This window comes from Rhipicephalus sanguineus, chromosome 10 (assembly GCF_013339695.2).
Source record: "Rhipicephalus sanguineus isolate Rsan-2018 chromosome 10, BIME_Rsan_1.4, whole genome shotgun sequence".
Lineage (NCBI taxonomy): Eukaryota > Metazoa > Arthropoda > Arachnida > Ixodida > Ixodidae > Rhipicephalus > Rhipicephalus sanguineus.
In genome coordinates, this window is record NC_051185.1 from 58032943 (window position 1) to 58058616 (window position 25674).

At 45.0% G+C, this 25674-nt stretch overlaps 2 long non-coding RNA genes across 5 annotated transcripts; one reads left to right on the forward strand and one right to left on the reverse strand.

Moving 5' to 3' along the window:
* Positions 1 to 9982: 9982 nt before the first annotated feature.
* Positions 9983 to 13704, reverse strand: LOC119371936 (uncharacterized). 4 transcript variants are annotated; one of them, XR_005179346.2, is made up of 4 exons: positions 13610 to 13704; positions 12779 to 12864; positions 11462 to 11782; positions 9983 to 10137 (listed from the first exon to the last, which is right to left on the reverse strand). It is a non-coding gene; the product is annotated as an uncharacterized LOC119371936 (long non-coding RNA). The 4 variants fall into 4 exon arrangements; XR_007417857.1 differs by having other exon boundaries at positions 12756 to 12864; XR_005179350.2 differs by lacking the exon at positions 12779 to 12864 and adding an exon at positions 13009 to 13044 and having other exon boundaries at positions 13610 to 13702.
* Positions 13705 to 13831: 127 nt separating this feature from the next.
* LOC119371937 (uncharacterized) lies at positions 13832 to 21698 on the forward strand. Its single transcript, XR_005179351.2, has 3 exons — positions 13832 to 14111; positions 14623 to 14703; positions 20608 to 21698. It is a non-coding gene; the product is annotated as an uncharacterized LOC119371937 (long non-coding RNA).
* Positions 21699 to 25674: the final 3976 nt, after the last annotated feature.

The window sequence follows — 25674 nt, forward strand, 5'->3', positions numbered from 1 at the left end:
AGACGACCGAAGCGCGGCAACCGATCACCTCCGCGACTAAAGAAATAGTCCCGCTCATGCACACGCCGATGTTCTCCGAAGGCAGAGCCACCGGGCATCCCGCTCATGACGACAGTCCCGAGTGTGCGACCAATGGTGCAGGCTTGTGTTCATCCGCCTTTGAGGGGGAATGTGCCGCTGCCTTCTAAAGTTGTATTCGACTATAGATAGGCATGAAATAATGCCATAGACAACAACCGCGCATGTTCAAGAACCTAGATAACACAAGAAATGATGCAAACAGTGGGCCCATGAAACACAACGAAGGGAGAGTGCTGCCCTCAGAAAATGAGTCCTATTACCACACTTCTTAGTATAAAGACAGTGATAACCTATACTACTCAACTTGCAATGTTATGCCAACAGTGCAATGATGCAGCAGATGTCACGCGAGATATTATCTCTCTGTACTCGGCCAACTGCACTTAGGACATATTTCTTGCTTTCAATACATAGAGATACGGATCAAATATAGTACACAGTTTGATACTGTGCCAAAAATGGCGGAAGTACTTCATGCATGCAATGGTACTCGTGCTATATGGCATAACATAATCATAAACTCATTTAGAGAAGTCACAATCCAATAAGAAGTCACAATAAAAAACAAAAAAATATGCAAGTATAAACAAGGAATACACGCCATTTCTTGGGTATGAATAGGATTACATTTTCTAGTGGAGGAGGATGCTGCCACAAGTACATTTATCCATAATTGTTTCTTGCTCCTTTCAATGCAGGCTAAATATGGCTCGAGAATGCTGAAGAAAGCACATTCAGCAATCAGTGTTTCTACCAGTGACAGTACTCCAAAAAATAGATGCGAACTACTGAACAGATATCTAGAGATAGGCGAAATTCCATGCAATACTTCAGCTTGACTGAACTATGTTGTCTGCTAGTGCATCACAGAGTTTTTTCTTTATCATGATAAATGAATACTGGTCAGCATCATGAAGCCCATTTTCTTTTTCTCACAACTTTGAAAAAATGGCCAAGCATGAACTTTGCCCATACAAGAAAAAAAGCATAGGGGCAACGGGTCATGTCACTGTCACAATAATAAAACCAACTATGCTATGTATCAAACTGATGTAACATATAACAGAGGTAACAGGCTCATGGAGCCTATAAACAAACAGTCATGCCATTATCACAATAGTAGATCAATAGCACGTTGAACCCCTGTATCATCTCACAGCAAAAAGCAATAGATGGTAATAGGGAAACAGTCATATTAGGTGCTATCACAGTGCTTAATCAACCACATACAGAACTGCTGTGTCATGTAACAAAGGAATTTGGAGATGCTTTCCGAGAAGCCAGTGAGCTGGAATCTTGGCACAGTCGAAACAATACGACTTCTTGGTCAATTTGTATCTGGCAGGGACAGATCTGGAAGAGGACAAAGATCACTGTCAATTCCTGTACAAACACTCGCGGTACAATAGTACGCCCTTTTTTTTCCCTCTGTATTGATGAAGATATACTAGCTCAGGGCCATGGTGCTGCTACCAATACTCGCAGAGCAGATAAGTTTTATCAGTGAGTGCACTGGTAGAGGTGCTTCTAAAGTAACTGAAGACCAAATCAATAAATCTAAATTTTTATTGAAGTGGTAAGCTGTCCTGAAGTACATATTTTATCACATCTGCTGCATAGTTCTCTGTGCATGTGTGTTTCAGAGAATGCCTCCTTTCCTCTCTGAATTCCTAAGTTTGTCTTTTCTTGATGTTAACTTAACTCAGTATTGTGGCATTACAATATTATTGACCGAGTGATTAAGAATTTTTTCGGTGGAAGGGCCATATGTGCTTTCTTGCATGCAGTGAGAAGGGTTCTGTTTCTGTTGGTAGAGTGTTGCAGTTCATTGGACTCCTCATATTGGTGCTCCATGTTGTGTGGGAAACCTAAAAGAAAAATTTCTTTACTTTGAAATGTTTCGGTTTAATATGCCATAAAAATCAACACACATTATAAGGTGCAATTTGGGCATAACACAAACAAAAAGAAAGGTTTTTGTCTATATGTAATGTGGCTGAGGAAACCTCACAAAGCATTTATTTGCACTGCAGTTCACGTTCAGTCAGTGTCCATTTCAATGGCACTGTCTTCAGACAGTCTCTTGTCGGAGATCTCTTCCCAAAGAAAGTCATCTTCATGGCCATCAAGTGTGCTTGAAATGCCGCATGTCTTAAAACAGCAATTGACGAGCTCCTCACCGATACTGGCTCAAGTGTGCACAATTAAATTACAAAGCACCACTAGAGAGGCCTGTTTCAATTGCCTGGTAACCATCACTTCTTGGGTCTCCCGACAACATTCACTCTAGGCAGCTGCACATGATCCAATCTTTAAGAAGGCGTGTTAATGGAAATGTCCAGTGGTTGCAACTGGAACGCCACCTTTCTCAGAACGATGACTAGTTCTGTGAGAGATATGCACAGCAGTTATTTCATAGAATTGGCTGGGTTACAGCTAGAAGCTTCCAACACGAATAGCGATAGGAACTCCAGCAGTGCTCCGGGTTGCCGACACCAGACTTCATCCCATCTAGCACCAATGCTTCATCCATCCACCCTTTCTCCCAGCATCACACAGCAACATTTCTTGGAAACTTTGTTTTTACACAGTGTCTGCTACTTAAGCATTATGTGGGGTGGAGGCTTGCCACCATCCGCCAAATAGGGTAACATAACTAGGACCTGTGTGTCTTCAATGCCACTCGACCTCGGTCAAAGCTTGTTTCGAGTTTTTCTTCCGCACTATGAGCATCACATCATGTAGAGGTACACCGACGTCCGATCCGCACTGCCGATGTGGCCCAGCTGAAAACTGACATTCTTAACGTAGCATTCATCGCATGTCGATGAAAAGCCACAAGCAGTTCTTCATAGATTTCGAGATATTTCTGCGATATTGATGCCCACCGACGTAAGAAAATCCAGTGCACGCACGTAACACAACACCCTGTTTTTACTGGCCTTGAAATCTTTTCCAAGAATGCCTTTGTCCCAGGAAATTTCTCTCGCCTCCGCTTGTGGCAGTGGGGCCTGATGAGGAGGGCCTTTCCTAGAGTATTCTCCCAGACAGTGTAATCAACTACCTCCCGGTACAAGAAATGCTGTCGTTGGAGAGCCAGCAACCTTTCAGTTTGTATACCACCCGCTACCATAAAGGAATTCAGTTGATCGTTTGATATACAAGAAAAATGCTAGTGTCTGACCTTTAGGGCATCTTCTTCCAATGACTGGACATATGGCTAATATAGTGGTCTCTTCGCGAAAGGGATGCATTGCCGCGGACGCACGGAAAAGGGATGCTCTCCTGTGAGGATGCGTACGTGCCGCCTGAGGTTGCCACTCTCGGAGAATGGGGCTGGACACGTGTAACACTGGAAAGGGCACTCGCCCGTGTGCCTCCGCAGGTGGGCTTTCAATCTCAGCTTATGCACAGTTGCGTATGTGCAAAGCCAGCAGGAATGCAGCCGACCGTGTGCGGACACACGCGAGTGGCACACTTCGAGGGAGCCCAACGGCAGAGAATCTGCAAAGTGACAGAGTGGACACACAGATAATAAAAACAACGGCTTGCGCAACGTTACGGTGCATGGATATTACATGTGGAAATTGAGGATGACTTCCGTGCTTCTTGACAAAGAGTGCGATTGCCTCATACTACCCATGTTACGTGTCAATAATCGGTGCAGAGATGCAGCACATGCCTGACAAACTGTTATTAAGGCGAAAGCCTTAGATGCCTCATCAAACGGACTCACGTGATGACGTCATCACACGACAACATTGCTTGGTCGAAGGTGGACTGATCTCGGAGGCACTGCAAAATCACGTGAGGTGTGGTGAGGCATCAATCACGTGAGCTTCCAATGCCTCCGATCCCAGAGGCAGTGCAAAACCACATTGGGTGCAGAAGGCTTTTTTTTGGGAGGGGGGTGGGGGTGGGGATGAATACAATCGACGAAGGAAAAGCAGCAGATGGCTTTTGCCTTCGAGTCACCTGAGGCAAGTGCATAAGGGATTGTGCTATAACTACCCTTAATACATACATTACAGCTCACAATACATAGAGATGAGTTCAGATTTAGCATGCATACAATGCATAAAAAAAACCATGAACCAAAGCTTGAACACATCAAATGTCTCAGAATACATAATTGGGGGAAAAAAAAGCATTTGCAAGTACATAAGAAGTATATACAGAAGATTTACAGGGAACGAATGGCATCACATTTGCAGCTGGAGAAGGGTGCTGCCAGATTTCTGTTCACTGAACAAAAAGTTGTCTCTCTTATTGAACTTACTGTTTGTTTCACGGCTGTTTTTTCTTTCAACCCATGCAAACTAAATGACACAACAGAGCCCTAAAGATAATTTGTTCATCAATCAGAATAGCTATCACTGACAGTACTATGTGTACATACACAATCTATGAAACCGATACGTAAAGATGAGCCTAATTCCTATCTCTAGACTACCTAGACTGAATTATGTTGCCACTGGTACACTGCAGTGTTTTCTTTCTTTACCAGTACAACAGCACATCAGTCACCATTACAAAACCATTTTCTTCTTATGATTTAAGTAGAATGGCAGGCCATATGAACAATATGTCCTTTACACTTTGTCGAAACAAGAGAACGATACAGGGGAAAAAAGCTTAACAGTTGTATCACTTTCACAATTGACACTTGAGTGAGTGCCCTCTCGAACACACTTTGCAACATCTGTAAGCTGGCTTTCCTACAGATATATTTTACAGAGGAAACCTCTTGTACCAAGACTGCTTTTCTCACTGTAAGTACATTCACCCCTCCGCATTCCAGCGAAGGTGCGCAAGCACCACAGAGACTTTTCAAAAATTACCGCGAGTATGTCATACTTCATAGTAAGCTCTACAGTGTAGAGAGAAACCAAAGAAAGGAAAGGAGGGGACGAGTATTGAATGGAAAAAAAAATTGTTTGCCTGCTAGTCTATCGTCAAGGCTGTTCGTGTGGAAAACAAGCTTGCTCATGCATGCGCATTAACTATTTTTCAAGGTGTGAACTGCAAATGAATCACATATCAAACTGCAATGTTACGTAATAGAGCAAAGAAGTTGGAGCTTTCTGGGAAGCTCATGACAGGATTCTTGGCAATGTCTGCACAACACGGCTCCGTCCACACTTCTTAGGATGCATGGACAGATCTGTAGGAGCACAGACGACGGATCTGTAGGAGCACAGAAGATATATATATAAGCTTAATCACCATGCACAAGCATTATGTGCATGAAGTGATGGGGATATTGGAATAAAAGCTCCATAGTGTCAGATATACAGTTCCTTCTCCCCTTGAAATCTGCAACACAAATAGGGTGATAGTAAAACAACACATACACCTAAAAGAAGCACTGCAGTTATTAATCCTGGTGGCATACTTTTCCGGAAAAGTAAATTAAGTTGAAATACTGTTTTGATAGTTGCAAATCAAGCAATAAAAGAATAAGAGAGGTAGTGGGAGAATTGTAGTCGGTTGATGCTGGTCGGAAAATCGTGGATACAGACGCACTCTCGCGCCGTCAACCTGATGTTGCCGGAACTGCGCTTTCGAACGGTTTGAACAATGATAACATTTGTTTGCGCTTGATGCAAATCGGAAGGAGTACTGATTACATCTGACAATCCGTCGATACTCCGTAATCGAACCTCGGTCCTCGTAGTGAAGAGCCGGACTCTTCGGCAGCACGCCACTGAACCCGAACGGGCTCCGATACTTGGAAGCCGGTTTATCGCAAGCTGAAACGTCGCACTGGACGCAACGCTAGACGCTTTCGTTTCGGTTCCGTCTAGACGGCACTTTAGCACTTGCTCCAATCTGGACTAAACGCTACACACAGCCTTTCTAACTACCAGAAACAGACAGCGTGCATCCCATTTGCGCACTCATAGAAAGGGGGAGGAGATGAAACGGAACACTCGATGCACAACACGGTCTTCATCCATGAGCCGTACTTAGCGTTTGACAGTCCGCACGTTTTGCGACGATCCCAAAAGCACCGCGACCCGTGTTGAACTTTGGCTCAATCGCTTCGCGCGTTCTCCCAGCTATCCGCGAGAGACTCGGGAATATCAAAAACATGTAGGCAAGTTTTACAAATAAGAGAACTAAGAAATAAGTGTCGACAATGAATGTGGCGCGCCGTCATCGACAAGCCAACAAAAATGTGATGGTGATGCACTGGCAGTGGGGATGCTGACAATGCCGCAGGTGCGGTTTGGGTTTCGTATTCTAACAAGTGGTGAACATTCGTCAGAAGTCTGTCTGGTTGGGAAGAAACTTATGGTTACAACCAGTGGCGGATCCAGAGGGGCGGGGGGGGGGGGGCGGTAGGGACGATCGCCGCCACCAAAGCCTGTGTCAGCACCCCCCCCCCCCCCCCTCCCTCCCTAACTTCAGTGCCTGACTCGACCACCTCATTTCTCAGGTTATCTCGGCTACCACTGCTCAAAAGGGGGAAGGAGGTTTGTCTCCGCCCTCTCCTCTCATCTCCTCCCCCCCCCCCCCCTCGTTAGGATGAATACACATGATACACATGAATGGATACACATGCATCACCTACAAAATATCAATGGCTAATATAGCCTAGAACATATTTAAAATCAATTTTAAAGTACGTGTCGCACAGCTGCATGCGAAAACACCCATCTCACGACATTGAAACCAATTGTTAACTTGGTTTTAACGTAAACAACCAACAGCCACCTGCGTCGCGAGTTTCTGTTATCTTTGCGAGCGCTCTCTTCTAGCAGACCTTTTCAACAGAAAAAGGGGGCAGCTCCTTTATGGACTTGCTTGGGAGTACAAAGGCCGACATCCTTGCCTCAGCAGTGCATTTTTGGGGGGCAACACACATTTCCACACGTGTTATATATATATTGCTTTATTTTGATGTATTCGGGTTTTAGCCACAAAGCTGTTAGCAACGCACGGCACAGACCGCGCCACAGTGTTTGGGAAGCTTTGTGATTGTTTGAGATCATTCTGTTAAGATTACGCGTAGGACATGAATAGTCAAGTTTATTCAAGAGCTTTTGCGAGCACAGCGATAACGTTAGAAGGTTCGATGACTGCTGTATAAAAGACAACGCGATCCGCCGATGATCAGATTACTTGACGGCCGACAACCATAGGTCCTCAAAAAGTGTGGAGCTCACTCAGACTCGCTCACAAAATATATTTTGCCCTTGGAGCTCACTTGGACTCGACTCACCAAAATTTTCTTCAACCGGACTCACTTGTACTCAGGCTCACTGAAAATTTTCCCAGCCGAGCTCACTCGGACTCAAACTCACCAAAATATTACTCACTCAGACACAGACTCACGGCTCTATCTGAGTCTCAGTGAGTCGACTCATGAGTCTGTTAGCGTATAATTGGCTGTTTAAACCAAGGTGTCAATGCTCTTTAACACCAATATCTCGCATAATCGGTGCTCTATTTGGTGCTTTTTGGTCTCGTACCTTCAAATATGAGCTATCAGTGGTTGCAATCCAGTAAGGACATTTTTATTGAAAGAGATGACTCACGCGAGATATTTTTATCAAGAACTTTCCCGTGAAAGATTTCGCCAGGAGGAGGTCAAACCCTCTGCCCTCACCCCCCTCCGCAACTCACGCCTCTGATCAATAAATATTGAGCAAGCGTATGAACGCAAGTGCGCTGAAGTGTGTGTGAGTCGGCGTGAGTATAAATGTGAGCCTACATAAGGCTGATAGTAATGCTGAAGTTGAGTAGGTAGAACCATAGGTCGGCAAATAAATGTGTAGCTCACTCAGACTCACTCAAGAAATCTATTTTGCGCTTAGGGCTCACTTGGACTCAAACTCACCAAACTTTTCCTCAACCGGACTCAGACTAACTAAGTAAGACTCAGACTCACCCGAACTCACAGCTCTATCTGAGTCTGAGTGAGTCGACTCATGAGTGAGTTTGCTGACCTATGCCGACGACTGTCCTTGCCACTATCAATGTACAGTATGAATCACTTGTACTTTTCATTTGCTGGGCACAAGTTCACCCATATAAAGCGCCTGTGTTTCCCAATCTTGCTGCAGCCTTCTTCACTGTCACAACCACGTGGCAATATTTACAACATCCCAAAGGGGATTATAGCAGCACCCAGGGAGCCTTCGTTTAAAGTTGTCCAACGCGGTGCTCATGTAAACGCGGCTTTGTGCGCTCACGTAGCCAGCTATGTATACATGAAAACCATTCTGGGTCCTGCCTCGCTCTGCGCTCTTTGAAACCGAAAATGCGACTGGGCGCTATAAAACTGTCTCCAAATAATTAACCGTCGCGCGCTCAAGCAAACGAGGTTGCCAGCCCGTGATAAGTGGGTCGTTAAGTACTTACTGCAACATAAAAAACAAAATGTACAATTTCTTTTGTCAGTACTCTTTTAAAACAAGACACATTCTAAGCCCTACAATGCTGTTAATGCTGAAAGAGGGGACAGAGGGCGGTGAACATTGTTGAAACTGTAATAACAGATGGTCGTTCCGCTATTGTAAGAATGCCTGTGGAAGCACGCTTGACTGCAGCCTTCGCTGAAACTGGGCGTGCTGCTTTTAAAAATTTCTAGGTGTGCACTTGAAGCATTTAAAGATTCTAGACTGCTTGCCCAGTTTTTCAAGCTGCAAAAGGCAAACGTATTGGTTGCACTATCATGAAGAGTACAGTTGGCAGTGTTTAATAACATGCCAATATCTGCATCATTACTGCATTTTTCCTTTTTGTGATGTTAAAATAGTTGTGTCATAACACTGAACTCCCTCCTAGAAAACATGCACTTATTCATTGTAAATACAGCCAATATGTCTACACAAGGTTTGAACTAGGTATCAAATAAATGTTATTATTTGAATTGTATGTGGTTTGAAAATTCGCTATTTAGGCTCATTCATTCTTTCATACCTCGAGGGTGCTGGATAGTATTACGTGCGTGTTGGGCAATGAAACCTGCAATTGTTTTTGGACATGTTATATGATCACTATTTATGGCCTTTATTATTGCATACAATCTCTTATAACATGCCAATGCAAACAGAAAGGGCATTCTACTCGTAATAATAATAATTGTTGAGGTTTAACGTCCCAAAACTGTGATATGATTATGAGGGACACCGTAGTGGAGGGCTCCGGAAATTTCAACCACATAGGGCTCTTTAACATGCACCTAAATCTAAGTACACGGGCCTCAAGTATTTTCACCTCCATCGACAATGCCGCCGCCAGGATACGATCCCTTTACCTTTGGGCCAGCAGTCGAGCACCGTAACCACTAGACCACCGTGGCGGGTGCATTCTACTCTTGTGCCACATTTAGGAAGCAATAATAATAATAATAATAATAATAATAATAATAATAATAATAATAATAATAATAATAATAATAATAATAGTTCCATTCGTGTTCATTCTGGGTATACGACATTTGAACAATTTCGGCAAGATGATTGATGGATTGGTGTGACGTATTTACTAATGCCTGATTGCACGAAGCCAAAACACTTATAATAGAGACAAGACCAGTTACAATTTTGCCATGAGAAGTGAGAGGTTAGGTTAGGTTTATGGGGTTTGATGTAACAGAGTGACTCAGGCTCCGAAAGGTGCCATTTTTGACCAGATGGAGTTCTTTAGTGGGCACCAATATCGCACAGGACCTCTAGCATTCTGCCTCCGTTGAAATGTGATGGCCATGGCCACGATCAAACACACATCTTTCGGGTCAGCAGCCCAGCACCGTAACCACTAAGCCACCGCAGCGGCATGAGAGAGAAGTAAAAGGTGAAAGGTTACGCTCAAGTTTTACAGCCGCTGACATTTTATTTCTGTCAGAGGAAGTAGGGAAAGTCAATCTGGAAGCAAAGGCCTATAGAGAGAGAGCTCAGAATAAACATCTTTATTATGCAAAAGTAGCTTCGAAGAAGCGTCTTAGCTGGTCTTCGAACATGAAGCTGGCCAAGGTTTTCTTCCAATGCTTGTCAGCGTGGCAAAGATTGGGGGGCCTTAGCGGTGAATGTCTGCGGCCTGCAACTATTCAAGCATGTTAATAAGGTTAGCTTGATGAGGGTGGGAAAAGGCATTAAAAATGCGGGCTAAGGTTTTGCAAGTGTGTAATAGGCTATACTTAGTTTGTGTTGGCAAGGGCTGAAACCACAATCCTGACAAGATGACCAGGTACTCAATTAGAAGAATTAGCAATGTTGATAACCTGTCCTAACTATGTTAGATAACACAAATTTAAAGGGACACTAAAGGCAAATCTTAAGTAGACGATGATTGCTGAAATAACGCTCCAGAGACCTCGTAGTGCTTGTTTCGTACCAAGAAAATGCTTATTTTGAAATCATGTTTTAGTGGTCCGCACGGCGTTAGCATACTTCAAATCGCCAGGAGGCCTGAAAAGGCCTCCTGAAGTAGCATTTGCCTTGCCCAATGTTGCCCACCTTTACTGCCCGGCAGCCAACGCTGTGGTTTCTGCTCTGAAGGGCACATTACAAGCCTTGTCAAGTTGTGGTTGATCTCGTAATCGTCTGCACGAAAGTGCAGCGAGCACACACGCAGATTTCTTGGTTGTTTAGCACACTGTCGCAGAGGCACGGCACTCAGCCACTTTGGCGTAGGTTTATTTGCGGCAAAGATTGGAAAGTCACATTCGTTTCTTTGTGGCAGCTGCTGTTGCTCAAGCGGTGCACACCATTCAGGCATCCGGTAACGTAACAGGGACGCGGCATTTTGTCGAATTTTCCGTCAGAGCGACTTTCACGAGCGTGCAAAGCACACGCAACAGTACGCGATAACGAAACTACCACTGAGACGCGACCGTGCGAGCGGAGAGGAGCCCGGCGAAAACGGAACTTTTAAACCACCTGCGCTGTTCTTCTTGGTAACGCCAAGTTCTTTTTTCCATGAATGAAACAGAAACGCACAAGCAGCAAGTAGTTTGAGTACTAGTGATTAATTGTCCTTGGGACTCTTGACGTCATCGGGCTCATTCAAAAATGTCCCACTAGTGGCAAACAACGTGTCCTACATTTACCTTAATTTCTTGATTAGTAGAGATAATACTGACATTTTAGGCATTCTTAAGCATTCACCTTTCACTCTGACATAACTTATTATTTTCCTGTAGTGTCCCTTTAAATATGTGGGATACCTAATTTATATAATATTCAGTCAGTTCAAATACTATTAGAGTTGTCTACAGGTAGATATGTTTATGCAAACATAGGCTCTTCCAACTAGACAGTGGCATCAAGTTATTTAAGAAGCTGCATGACATATTGCTAAATATTTCAGGGCACATTGTGACATATCACATGCTGCTGGATTTAAATTTTGCAAGAACTCCACACACCTGAACTTTAGGGCTTCTTTGAATGACTGGACATGTGGCGATTGAGGTTGTGTTTCTTCGTAAAGGAAGCATTGCAGGAAATACAGAAATGCCGACGCCCTCCCGGGTGGGTGTCGACATGATGGTTAAGGTTCCTTCGATCGGAGAATGTGGCTGGACACAGGTGGCACTGGAAGGGGCGCTCACCCGTATGCGTGCGAAGGTGTGTTTTCATGCGGTGCAGGCGTGCATTCGCGTAACCACACAAGCGGCAGGAATGCAGCCTGTCGTATGTGGACACAAGTGACCGGTACTGCTGCAGCGCTGCTGGTGTGAAAGAATCTGCAAAGTCACATGAAGAACAAGAAGACGATGTAAATGACGAGTTACGCGATATACTGGAGCAAGAGCGCTGCACTTGCCAATCGCAGAGGGTTGCCATGATTCTTTGCAAAGCACGCAATAGCGTTGTAGTACATAACCAATCAATGTTGCACTGACTGAGCAATATACGCAGCACATATCTCCCACAAATTCTTACCTCTAATTACACAGGTAACTATACTTAAAACGTGCACTAATTCTTATGGTAGTGATGGAGATGAGATACTGAATGCAATTTTCATGTTATGCCTAAATGGCAAAGGCAAAAATTGTTTTTATTTATGCGAAAGACACACCTATTAAAAAAAGCATCGTGATTTTTTTGTCATAAAAGTATTCATGCCAGGGGCACAGCCAGAAATTTTTTTCGGAGGAGGGTCCAACACCGTATATGTAGTTTGTGCATGTGTTTGTATGTGTACACATGTATATACAATACAAAATGCGAAAATTTTGGGGAGGGATTTGAACCCCTCAAACCACCGCCCCTGGCTATGCCACTGATTCATGCAATGCAGCACAACAAAAGCACTGAGGTGCTTGAACACATCAAGTGCACGGAATAAAATACAAATAACAAAAAGGTACAAAAAAATATGAAATTCAAAAGGAATATGCAAAGCCTTTCCAAGGCATGAATAGCATCACATTTGCAGATGGAGCAGGATGACACCAAATTTATGTTCAATAAAAAAAAAATCTTTCCTCTACAATAGCACTTTCTCTATAACTGTCTTTCCTGGCTTCAGTAGTATGTTAACCGCTAGAAAGCATTGACGTTACACAAATCATTCATCAGACTACCACTGACACAGCAACAAACAGGTGCCAAACTTGCAAAGCAAATCTCTAAAGAGAGGAACAACTCCACACAACACACCATGCTGATTGAGCTATGCAGTCAGCTAGTACATGACAGTGTTTTTTTTACCCCGACAATCAGACGTCCGTCACTACTGTGAACCATCTTTCTGCCCTCATGATTTCAGCATAAGGACAGGGAGAGCATGGAGCAAATTGGGCATCCCACTTGGTCCAAACTAGAGAGGAGCACAGGGCCAAAAGGGAAGCAGTCATATCACTTTCATAATAACGACTAAACCACATATCAAATGACTGTGTTATGTAACAGAGCAAATAAGTGGATGCTTGGCAAAACAGAATTCCTTGCAACGTCCGCACACACAAACTTGGTCGTTTTGTAGGAAGCACGGTGCCATCTGCAACAGAACAGATATAACTATAAAGCCAATGCGAATATTAACACACAAAATTTTGTACTCTTTGTGTAGATAATCAGATTTATGCAGGAAGCATGGCTCTACACTTTATAATGTAATACAGCCCCATATATCTGTCGGGAGTCTGGTGAAAAGAAAGACATCTTCTCAGTCAGTTCAAGGGTAAAGAGTAGTCAGATTTTTAATGATAAGAAAGACAGGTCCAGCTAGAGGCAGGGAAAGGGCACTGGAGTCTTGGGGGGGGGGGGGGGGGAGTGAGAAAAGACTCACTGATCATCTACACATGTACGCATGCGACGCATATCTCGACTGCATTTGCCGGCACTACTGATGTGTGCATGCATACGTAGAGCTGCCGCTGTTGGCAACACATGTTACTAACAGCGCGTAGGAACTGCGGCAGTGCTCATCCGAGGCACGAAAGAGTCAGTCATCCTGCAAGACTTGCGGCAAACTATTCGCGTTCCCTGGAATTCCGATTAAGCTTCAGCCAAACATGAGTTCGACGGCACGAATTTCGTAGCAGTGCACACGTTACACACACCTTTGTTCAAGATGTGCTGCGGTAGAACCTAGGTAACGAAAGTTATAGTTAGTGCCCTGGCCCGCGGCAACTCCCGCAACTCATTGCCTCGCACGCCAAAACAAGAGCGAACCCAACACCACGAATGCGATGCAAAATTCGCGCGTGTGTGAACGCGCGAAACGACGGAACGTGAACAGTGTGACGTCACATCCGTTAAAGAAAAGTGAGTGAAACCGTCCTCCTTTCTTTTCTTCTTTCAGTTGGCGCATGCGCAGCGGCTACGGACACTACGGACCCCTCAGAAGCTTCGACGTGATGCGTGTTTTGGGTGTTGTGGAGACCGTGTATCGCCGGATGAACTCTCGTGGTGTTTGAGACGCCTGAGTGACAACGATAGACTGTGTATGTGACACCTCCGTCCGTCACAGCTGCGAAATCGGTGCAAAAAGTGCGGGATATCTTAACTCGTGGATGGCACCTGGACGGTGACTTTGTGCATGTGTTGGCGGTTGGGCGGCCGGTAGGTATAATCCATTCTGCGAAGGTAACGTATGGGCGCTTCAGTGTTATTTCTCACGATTGAAAGAAAAAAAGAAAGAAAGAAAAAGCTTATTACCTTCTAGCTAGGTCATACAATCTGAGCTGGTAACGTGGCAAACACGGTTTGTCCGTGAAAAGTACGAAAGTACAACGGTTTCGTTTTCCCGCACTAACATTTGACTTACTAAAACTCAAAAAGTAGATTTCTGCTAGAAGCGGGGCTTGAAAAATAGTGGAGGAGCGGGCCTGCCTCCTCAAGGTTCCTGACAACAAGCCAAAGAAGTTTCCCTTTACAATTATTACGACTGTTTAAAAAACCCTCATAGATCTTTAAGCGTCACCACTGCGCTGTCTGTGCGCTATGCTAAAATAACTTCACATCTTGCTACCCTTTCCTTATTTTTTGTCAACTGACTTCTTACCTGATCTGCATTTCTTGCAGTGCATGCATGTTTTTCCACGTATCCTTCAAACATTTGCACATTCAACAGGGACTGCATCAGTCTACACACTTCACCTCCGTCAGTTACCAGACATCTATGCAACTTTGCTAGAGTGTTGCCCCTCACCTGGTATGCTGTAGCTGCAGATGCATCTCTCTTTACCATGTTTTTCTTTATTTCTTGTATGTCGACAAAGATGGGGAGGAGCCGCATAAACACTTGCCCAATGCATAAAGGTGTACATTCACTGTTTTAGCCTTTGATTACGCAACCTGTGTGCCAGGACAGTACCCAAACAAGACTCGCAGAGAGGTCGTATGCAACAAAAGCTAGGCACACGTCTGGCGCAGATGTGTGCCTAGCTTTTGTCGCATATGATGTGTGCCTAGCTTTTGTCGCAAGGATCTGGCTTCATGCATATCCTTTTGGATTGTACATTATGTCACAGTTGTGTATCCTTCATATTAGCAGAAATGTTTTATACATGGTTCTTCTTTGATGATGCCTTCTATGTATTGTTCCTGTGCTGTGTTTGTAGTAACGATCGTATTTTTCGTGTCAGCCTATACCATACAAATTTAAAGCCGGACTAGATATGTGCCATTCTGGTTCCACTTTTCACTATGCATTGACTGTGTGGTCTTTTAGTGCATTTTTGTGAGTCTCTACCTGTAGACTACGAGAGGGTGCCTTTCAGCAAAACTTTGAAACATCTGTATAGGCACCGGGCGGCCGTCGTAAGGCGCCAGCTACGCCTCTCCCAAAAAGCGCCCCAAGCGGCGGCAGAGACAGCACTGGCATGTGAAGCAGACGACGCGGAGCAGGCTCTGCTACTTTCGCACGTATTCGAAGAGAAGCGCGGCGTTTCTTTTTGAGCAATTCGAAGCTGTATGCTGTTGCGTTTCTTGCCGAGAGGCAAAGAGAAGCGGCAGCAACAGTGTTCTTTTGAACAATGCACGAAGTGTTAGACTCTCGGACATGTGTTCAGAAAACGGGGCCCGTCGTCGGGCTTCAGGCAGACTCCCGCGCAGTCATTTGCGGTAGTGGACGCGTTTAATGGCCGCCAAGTCATCTAGAAAGAATGACACGGTGTCCCTCTCATGTCCACACCGATAAATGCTGTGGGAGCATCAAACTAGTCAGCTTCTTTGCGTGGTGCTGTGCTTGTAGGCGTTTGTTTTCGTTCGGAGACGGACCAGAGGGGGCACGATGCCTCCTTCCTTTCGGGACCGCAAATGAGGCAGGCCCGATTGGCGACACGATGTAAAATAAGCATCTTTGCATTTTAACTGCAGAACTCGCTGTTCCTCACTATTGTCTGGAAGCCCCCGGCGCGAAGGCGAGTCCTGACAGCGCAAGTGCACCCATGGCACTGCCAGTTTTTTTGCGCAAGTTTCAAAGACTTGACCAGTTGGCGTACGCGTTTTCGTGCGTCTGCTCTAAGAAGGGTCTCCGCTTGCACGAAGCAGGTCACGTGCACGACATCACAGAATATAAAGGCGACAACGAGTGCGAATAGCGTTGCAAGTGCGCCCCGCAGACGAAGCTTAACGAGATAAGCTACGATGTGGAGCTAGATGTAACTAGCACCATTTCTATTTTTTAAATGCGAAGCATTTCTTAGCGAACCCCAGGCACTTTGAGCGTTTCTATCTAGGTATCTGTTTATCTAGCCGCCTACGTCTGGGTGCTCTCGTGATCGCCTCCTTAACTTGGTGTAGACCAAAATTGGCATGGGAGGGTAAGCGGATTTGACGAATATGACTGTCTGCTCATGACATGAATAAAGTGAAAATCCTGTCGCGTACGTCGTGAAACCCTTTCCCCAGACACGTGTCGCACATACCCGTTTACCACAGGCATCGGTGTACGGGTATGCGCCACAGGTTATTGACAGTTTATATCTACCCAGGTACGGCGAGAACAGACATTGGTAATTTTTTTTTAATTTCGAGAGTTTGCCCAATGGCATACATAGTTAAATATACAGATAGAGGCCGGCTTCCACTATATACATCAACAGTGCTCTACGGTGGGGCCCATAGAGCCACAAATCATAATCCGGTGGTCTTGTCGGATGAAGGCCCACTGTTCTCAGGTAGCGCAGCCTATCTGATTAAAATGCGAGAGCGTTAAGAAAAACCGACAACGTCAGCGTTGACCCAACGAATGCAGAGAATAAAAATTAGGATCCCAGCAGGAATCGAACCCAATGGTTCTGCGTGGCAGTCAGGTATTCAACCACAGAGCCACGCCAGGTCTAGAACCTGCTTTGGAAAAAAAAAAAAAAAAAACACCCTATGCAGGCGTAATGTCGGTGCAACGTCAGTTGTGGTTGTGGTGCTGGCTATCTAATTTTATAACAAAGCAATAAACACTACATATGTACTCCTATGATACAGGCGTCATGTCAGGTTAACGTCTGTGGTTCCAGTGTTTGCTCTGCTTTTATAGCAGTGTAATGAACGGTGTATTTGTATTCCTATATGATACAGCAAGCTAAATTCAAGCGTTTCTCGACTCCGGAGGAATACGCAAACGAAAGTTACGTATGATGTTCACATAATCGCACCGTAAAGTGCACTTCAATGCGAAAATACTGACGTATGTGCTGTAACGTGGGTGCTGACGTTACGTCAGGCCATAAGTTACCCTTTGAACGCCAGTGTAGTCGACGTGCCTGGTAAGACCACGATGTGTACACAACTACTGCACTTACAAAAACACGTCGATCCACCTCGTAACGCTTGGCTCAACACCAAAAAAAAAAATGCAGCATAGAACTACTCGCTGACTGCTTCGCATGAAACCGATTCCCACAAGGCGTGGAATCTGCCGAATATTTAATACCTTGTTATTCTGTCTACACGTTAACATTGTCTCCCAACATTTGAAAAGGATACCCTACGTCTCCTATTCGATTTTCGGCTTTCTTTACGCAGTGCTTGGTCGAATCGCACATGCTGTTCCTCCGGTGTACATCGTGCAAACTCCTGTTCCCGTTTCGCTTTCCTTTTCTTTTCGATGCGTCGCCGATTCTAATATTTCAACAGCTATCCTCAGTCTATGTATTTCATGTAGCTTGACGCAACGAGGGCCGTCGTTAGCAGCCGGTGCGCGAACAAAACCTTCGGGAACGGCGATTGCAAACGGGAACCGATGGAACTGGATCTACTCCCCAGCTTTATCCATGTTTGCATAGCTGTTTGTGAAGCCTACAGCGCAGCCTGTCTGCTCGGGCTTGGTTCCCGGGGCCTTTCGGCAGCGCAGGACACAAGCGACGAGAGCACAATGAAGCGCAGCTTACATCCAGCACCGCGTTCCCGCAGCAAGCGCCTGCTCCTTTCTGGCACTCACATTCCATTAGTTCCGCACCTCCACCGAAAGAGGCGCCACCAGTCCAAACTCGCCCCACGCCCGGTGCCTATGCACTGATGGCTCTGCATATAACAAATATCATACAGGTAGCAGCAGTTGAAGCCGGGAGACATGCATATCTTCTAGCAGATTGGCCAAGTACTTCAGTCTGGGCCTTCTTAATTAAGGTCATATTATGATGCCCCATGATCTTGGGTCTTGGTAAATGGTCACGTTGGCATTTCATTGGGCCCTCGTATCTCCTGTAAAGTAAAATAGCACATAATAGGGGCACGAAACAGCTGAATAGTGCATTCAGGGTGTGATTTCTGAGAAAAATGTTTAAAATTCAACCTCAACCGAATAAAATGCATTGTTTATACACGCTTATTTTCATACTCCCCTACAGCAAGGGCTTAATTGTGGTTGAAATATTGAGAGCAAAGAGCTAGGATATTCTTGTCAACATTGACTGAAATGCTTCTTTTCAGAAATATGAGCGGGAAATCACATTCGAGTTAAATTTCTTGTTCCTATTCACTGTTAGGGACCCATGTGGATGCCGCACTCCATGCTGCCCAGACACTGTCATCTTATACTACAACTTTTAAGTGTATGCTTATGTTTTCAGTTCATGGATTTAGAGGCCTTGAATGCCAACAATCTAAAAAAAGTGAAAAGTGACAGGAGAAGCAAGTGATTAATTTGAAGTCTGAAGCTGAATTAAGTTAAACAGTTCCATTAAGTATTGTCTAAAGCTTATGTTGTGTACCATGTGACCCCAAGTGTATCTGATATGTATGGATAAATTTTTCTGCAACGTTTCTAACTGGCAGTCATTTTGGAACTTCAGAATTCTGGTGTGTCAGGAGTTCTTTATTTCTGGTTGCGCCTTGATATGTGCCGTGAGAAAACAGTTTGGATCACTTTACAACTGCAGCATGATTATATGTATTCCAGTCTGATAGGCCAACTGATATAATAAGTAATAAAATGCTTCTATTCTGAGATAAATTGATGATAGCTTACTGTACATGAAACTAGAATTCAGATCCATGGCTTTACTTATGCCTTTCTATTGCAGCATACTTAATGATTCAGTGCTTCATGTGTGTAGGTGTGCTGATTTTAGGCTCCAGTGTGAAACTGCACAAGATGTGTCATGTGTGAATTACCAGCTTCAAAAGTTGCACTGAAATTGTGAGGATTTTTACTCACAATCCAAATTTTCATTGACTAGCACTTATTTATTTTCATGACTTCAAGTACTTCTTGAGAGTTTCGTACAGTTGACGTTCTCATACATACATACGTTTGCGTCACTTGAACGTCCTGGTAAATTTTGTCACGTTTTTGACATCGTTGCTCAGCCAACTGTAATGTTTTAGGTAATAGCGACAAACCTTTAACTTTTGAAGGAGTACTGACACGATTTTGAGACACCGTAAAAGAGACGATTTTTGTTTCCTTAGTATGCAGTGTTAACACTTTCCACAAACCACGAGCAGATGCCGGATCTGCTGCTAGTACTTCGCGAGTTTCTGTTTCCCCTTGATGTCGCACTGCGATGACACGTCACTGAGAAGCTGCCCCCTCAATATCGAAATCGAAACGTTTTTTTTTTTAAAGTAGCAGTATTAAAAAATACATTAGTGCATTCCCAGGCACCACAATACTTTTTTAGGGTTTTCGACACTGTGTTATTTAGAGCGACAATCCGAAAATACTTAAAATTCGTGTCAGTACTCCTTTAATATGCGTAGCATATACATTAGCCGAGAAAAAAGCACTAACAGTTCAAGCAGAATCCAGCTAGCACGACTGTCTTGCAAGTGAAGGGCAGGCGCACCGCAGTTCCTTGGGCAGAGGCTCCATTTTTTCTTAGGTTGTAATCGAGTGTAGTGTAGACCACATTGTTATTCTTCAGCCATAAGAACCAAACAGAAATGTGCGGTCTTGCATGCGTATCTTGGCAAGCATATAATGTAGGAGTTTGCGCCAGCTAGTATTTATCTTTTGCATTGGTTGTAGCTGGAGCTGCAGTATCTTTCATTCCAACATGGCCGGCCGGCTTCAGCCAAAACCTGCGTAATGAATAAACCATCTTCCTTTCCCTGAAGTCTTTTACAGTTGATAAAGTCGAGGGAATTGTAACCGAAATAAATTATGATAATGGTGATATTTGCGAGTTTAATGTCCAGGATGCTGGCTTAGTGAATGAAGCTTAATTTCAAGGACTGTTAATTTTTTCTGAATTATGGTGTGCCAGACAGCTTTATCGAATGTTGTGTTTGGTGACTGTAGAAAGCTTTCATCAGTACTCGCCAATCATACTTTCGATGCATTTAGAAAATACTGGCAGGAACATTATGCACTTTTTGTTCAGAAATAAGGCCAGTGTGGCCAAAGTTCAGGGTGGAGAAACATTAGTGCTCGAAACAATAACGTTTTTTTATATAAAGAGTAATAAAAAGTATTCCATTGTCATGGTGGTGCGTTGGCACAAATAGGTGAATAATTGATCATGCCAAGTACACAATATTGCTAATACAATGTTCAGTGTAGCTTCATGCCGTCAACCTAGAGGATGTCTAATGATTAAAAAATGATAAAGTTTCGGCGGGTGTGCTGTTAATGCTTGTGCTGGCCTTGACACTGACGTCTGTGCTGTTACAGGTGCATCAATACTTCCTACAATACCTGCAACATACTGTGTTGTTTCGGGCTCTGCGAGGAATCCAGCTCAACATATTATTCTCAAAAAAAAGCTCTTGTTTGCTTTGTTGCGTGACACAGCTGTTTGATCTATGACCGATGTGCTGACTTTACCACCAGTGGTATTCTCCTGCTGAACAGGTGTAATGCAAATCTATGTGCTGCCCCCTAATTTTACCGAAATCTTCACCAAAAAAATGTTTCATTGAAGTTTTAGCTATTTAGTTTTCATGTTTTAAAAAAGAAACTCATTGTGCTATCAGAGAATGTAGCTCATTCATGGTAGTGTATGAGATGGGATTTATGTCGTTCTTGAGAATTGGTTTCATAGTTTGTGCATTTGCGTGTGTTAGTGTCATTGACGTGAAGACTACACAAATGGTAGGTTGAATTGACAAAATTAGAATTATAATGTTAGGAGACCCAGCAAAAAAATGAGAGTGTGATTGGCAACCGGACTCTAGAATCCGTACAAGAATATGTATGTCTAGGTCAGTTACTAATACTAATTAAAATGAAATTCACTAGGCTGGAGTGCTTACTAAAAACATTTCCAAACCATGACAAGCAATTTTCCACTGTCCCTAAAGCTGAAGGTGTACAACAATTGTATAGTGCCAGTACTAACATCTGAAGCAGCGGCTTTGCGAGTAACAAGAAAACTCGAGAAAAAGTTGAGAAGCACTAGCTTGTGATGGAATGGAAAATTATAGGCGTAACATTAAGAGATAGGAAGAGAGTGGAGTGGATAAGAGAACAAACAGGGACATCAAAAAAGTGAGCCTTGGCAGATTGCACAAGGAGGACAAATAACTGATTGGTCAGTTAGGGGAGTCTGTATGCGGCATGTGCAGGTTGTGAACTGTTATTCGATAATTTTAACAATTTAAAAAAAAAACATTTTATACGTGATCAGCCTCGAGAAATTCGTAGCATGGCCTCACTCGTAAACTGTGCAATCCAGGGCCCTTTTGCCAAAGGACCTTGGCGAGCAAGAAGCAATGTTTAATTTACACTGCAAGTAGTCATTGTAGTCGTAGATAGGGATTGTAGTGGAGCATCATTTCATCCCATATCTGTCATGTTCATTGTGTATCTCTGTAACTATGTCGTAATTTAACACCTGTAATGTATTTTGCAATTTCTGTGACAAGTGACATACAAATGACATACAAATGAGGGCTTGTCGTAGTACATATATAACGAGTGCGCATTTTAGTGCCACCACCCGCCACGGTGATCTAGTGGTTATGGTGCTCGACTGCTAATCCGAAGGTTCTGGGATTGAGTCCCAGCCATTGTGGCTGCATTCCGATGGAGACGGAATGTTAGAGCCCCGTGCACTTCGTTATAGGTGCACTTAAAGAACACCAGATGGTCAAAATTTCCGGAGCCCTCCACTATGGCGTCCCTCATAACCATATCGTGGTTTTGGGATGTAAGACTCTTGTGTACAAGAGAAATGCGCGACACCACAAAGACCCCAGCAGTTGTTATTATTTCAGTGCCAACTGTGCTTCAATGAATTTGTTACCGGTACCAACTTCAAGCGGCATGCACACAATGACTAAGCAGGATGTCCGTTTTCCGTTGTGCACTGTAAAACATCTTTTTTGTAGCTGGCATGTTTCTGTGTGCAGAGCATAAAACGATCAAGCAATGCACACAGATTGTAATCTGACCACAACCATAGCCATAGCCAGAGCTGTAACAGCTAGCAAGGCAGATATGCTTAAAGGGACACTAAAGGCAAATAACAATTTATGTCAGAGTGAAAGCTCAATGTAATGCAACTTCTAAAACGGCAATATTATATCAACAGCAGTGCCCTGCTTACCGAGAAATTAAGCTAAATGTATCACATGATGAGCGCCACGAGTGGGACATTTTCGAAGTGATCCCGATGACGTATGAGAGTTGCTTTAATAAATCACTAGTAATCAAATTAGCAGCAATAAAAAAAGAACCTTCCGTGCATCAAAAGACGTAATAAAATGCTGTTCGTTTCCGTTTGATTCATAGAAAAAAGAACCTCTGTGGCGTTGCCATGGTTCTATAAACGTTGGTTGCCATGGGGAACGGCGCGCGTGGTTCAAAGGTTCCGTTTTCGCCGAACTGCGCTTCGCCCGGCGCCCTGCTTCGCTCACGCGGTCGCGTCTCAGTGGTAGTTTCGGGATCGCGTACTGCCGCGTGTGTTTTGCGCGCTCGTGAAAGTCGCTCTGACAGAAAGTTCGACAAAATTCCGCATGCAACGACGCCGGCACTACGAGCCCTCAGCAGCATACCGCGTTCATCGGGGCTCAAGTCACTGAATTGGAGCCCAGCGTGGAGCCAATGTCTCGTTGTCAAGTTCTCCGTCCACATCCACAGCTGCAATGTGCCCGTTATGCCTCTGTGGAACGCTAGCACAGGCGAGGATTGATTCAACCGAAAGCCGTGAATCCAAAACGATAACTGGCTTTTATTTCCTCTTGTCTAGGAGAGACAGGGATGCCGGAGCGCCGATGGGCCCGGGAGAAGGATATGCCTGCGCGCGGGCAGGCTCCAGTTACCGCGGCACCTGACGATCTAAAGGCCCGAACACACGTACGCGTTGCAGCGCGTCAACGCGTGACTTTTTGACGCGGCGTCGCGCCCTCTCCCTACGGGGAGAGAGGGCGCGCGGCTACGGGAAGCTGCGCGCCCTCCCTCTTCATAGGGAGAGGGCGCGACGCCGCGTCAAAAAGTCACGCGTTGACGCGCTGCAACGCGTGCGTGTGTTCGGGCCTTAAACACACAGTGGCAGGGAGTGGCGCGCTGATAGCGTGCACCACATCGCTCCCTCCCCAGTGAGTTGCTGAACGTGAGTTTTAAAGGTCAAGGCGAACGGGTACCATGATGCGCCTCCTACTACGCGTTGTTCGTGATGAAGTAGCAGTTTCTGATGTTGCTCCGGTGGGTGGTGCCACGACACCCGGAAACGCCTGTTCTGAGTTCTCAATATGGGCCGGTTTCACGCGGTCTGTAGAGGTCACCTCGCGTCGACCACGGATGTCCACCGTAATTTGCTTGCTGGAGCAGGTGAGCACTTTGAATGGCCCATCGTACGGTGGCGCCACCGTACGATGGGCCGCAGGGACTTTAATGGGCCGCAGTGACGCGTCATCTCCAGCGCTGGAGATGACGCTGATGACGCGTCACTGGCGTCACTGCGTCGCGCCGCACAAACACATGGGAGCATGACCACAGTTCCGGGTGCATATAGGTCGGTCACGGCGTCGGTTGACGAGGAGGCGTGGCACGAAGCTTGCCAATAATGCCGCGTAAGCGGCTGGCGTAGTCTCCGGCAGAAATGGTCTTTCATCTTCACCACGTGTGAAAAATTCGCCAGCAGGCGAAGCGTGGTCCTGTAGACCAGCTCTGTGGCACTGCAGCCAATATCAGATTTCACTGCTGTTCTGATGCCAAGAAGGACGAGCGGTAGCGCTTCTGTCCAGCTGTGCCCCTCAGTTGCTTTCAGCTGGCGGTGAAAACGTTCCACCATGCCGTTGCTCTGCCCAGGTGAAAATGTGCAACTGGGAATCCAACTGGTTTCAACTGGTATTAACTGGGATCAAATGGTCCCAGTTGCAGTCCAACTGGCCCCAGTTGGAAACCAATGGGTCCCAGTTGATTCCAGTTGCAACTGGTTCCAGTTAGCAGCTGGTCCCAGTTACAACTCAACTGGTTCCAGTTGATTCCAGTTGCAACTGGTTCCAGTTAGCAGCTGTCCCAGTTACAACTCAACTGGTCCCAGTTGATTCCAGTTGCAACTGGTTCCAGTTAGCAGCTGTCCCAGTTACAACTCAACTGGCCACCAATGGGAACCATGACCAGTTGAACTGGAAGCAGCTGGTCCCAGTTGGAAACCCTAACCAGTTATATTGGAAGCAAGTGGTCCCAATTGTGCGCTGCCTAAGGGGGTGTTTTACCGAAAATAATGAAAATAGGTGTTTTTCTCGAATAGTCAGGCCTTCACCAAGTGCCCCCCCCCCCCCCCAAAAAAAAAAAAAGATTCCTGGCTACGGGCCTGATAGGCTCCAAATAAACAGTGATTCCGCTTCATTAACCGCGGTTGAGCAGAGCACTCGATCGGCTTCTCATGTTGAAACGAAGATCATGATCGAGCGAGGGTGACGAGACACACGTGGCGCAACGAAAGGGTTTTTCAGCGCCGCTTTACCGTTCGGAAATACTTACCGTCGTGGTTGGCACGTAGCTTTTCTAATCATGTCACTTTGATAATCTAATCACGTTAACGTACGCTGTCAGCAACTGCGTGTCGACCACGACAGTACAGTGTCTCCGTACCTGCCCTGCGGTAAACAGGCACTGGTAAACAACGCTAAAGAAAAATGTGCAAACGCGCGATGCTTGCGAATGAATCACAACACATCAGCGCCTAAATAGCGAAGGTGTTGTTAAACACCATAGAATAATAACATAGAAACTGCCATGAGACCGCAACCGGCATAGAAACAGCCGATTGACCAAAAAAGTGAACCGGTGCGCGACGTGGCTAACGTGGCGCCAGAGATGCTGCGTGGTAATTGTTATGAACTTTTTTTTTTCACGTTCCTTGCTTCTACAGAATGGTCCTAACCTTAAAAGAAGCTTTGAATAATATTTAAATTTACAGCAATTTATGCTAAGCAAGACAAGTAGCGTTATAAAAATACAGGCGAAAATAATGTGGTGCAAACAGGCGCAGACGTCGTGCGTCCGGCGCGCCATCCGCGCTCGCCCGATACGAAGACAAGCCGAGCTTGCGGCCAAGCCAGCCAAGCTAAGCCAAATAGTTAACTCGGCGCACGCTTTGTGTAATCTCGACACGTAAGCCTGCTTACACGGTGTTTGCTTTAGTGTATTTCCGCGACGAGAACGTGAAGGCTATGTTCAACGTGCACCATAAGAACTCAGCCACAAATGTCTTGGATTATGACTCTACAAAGTGGCACCAAGAATAATGGCAAGACGAGCAACAAGCTTACGTCAAGGCCCATGTGCTCC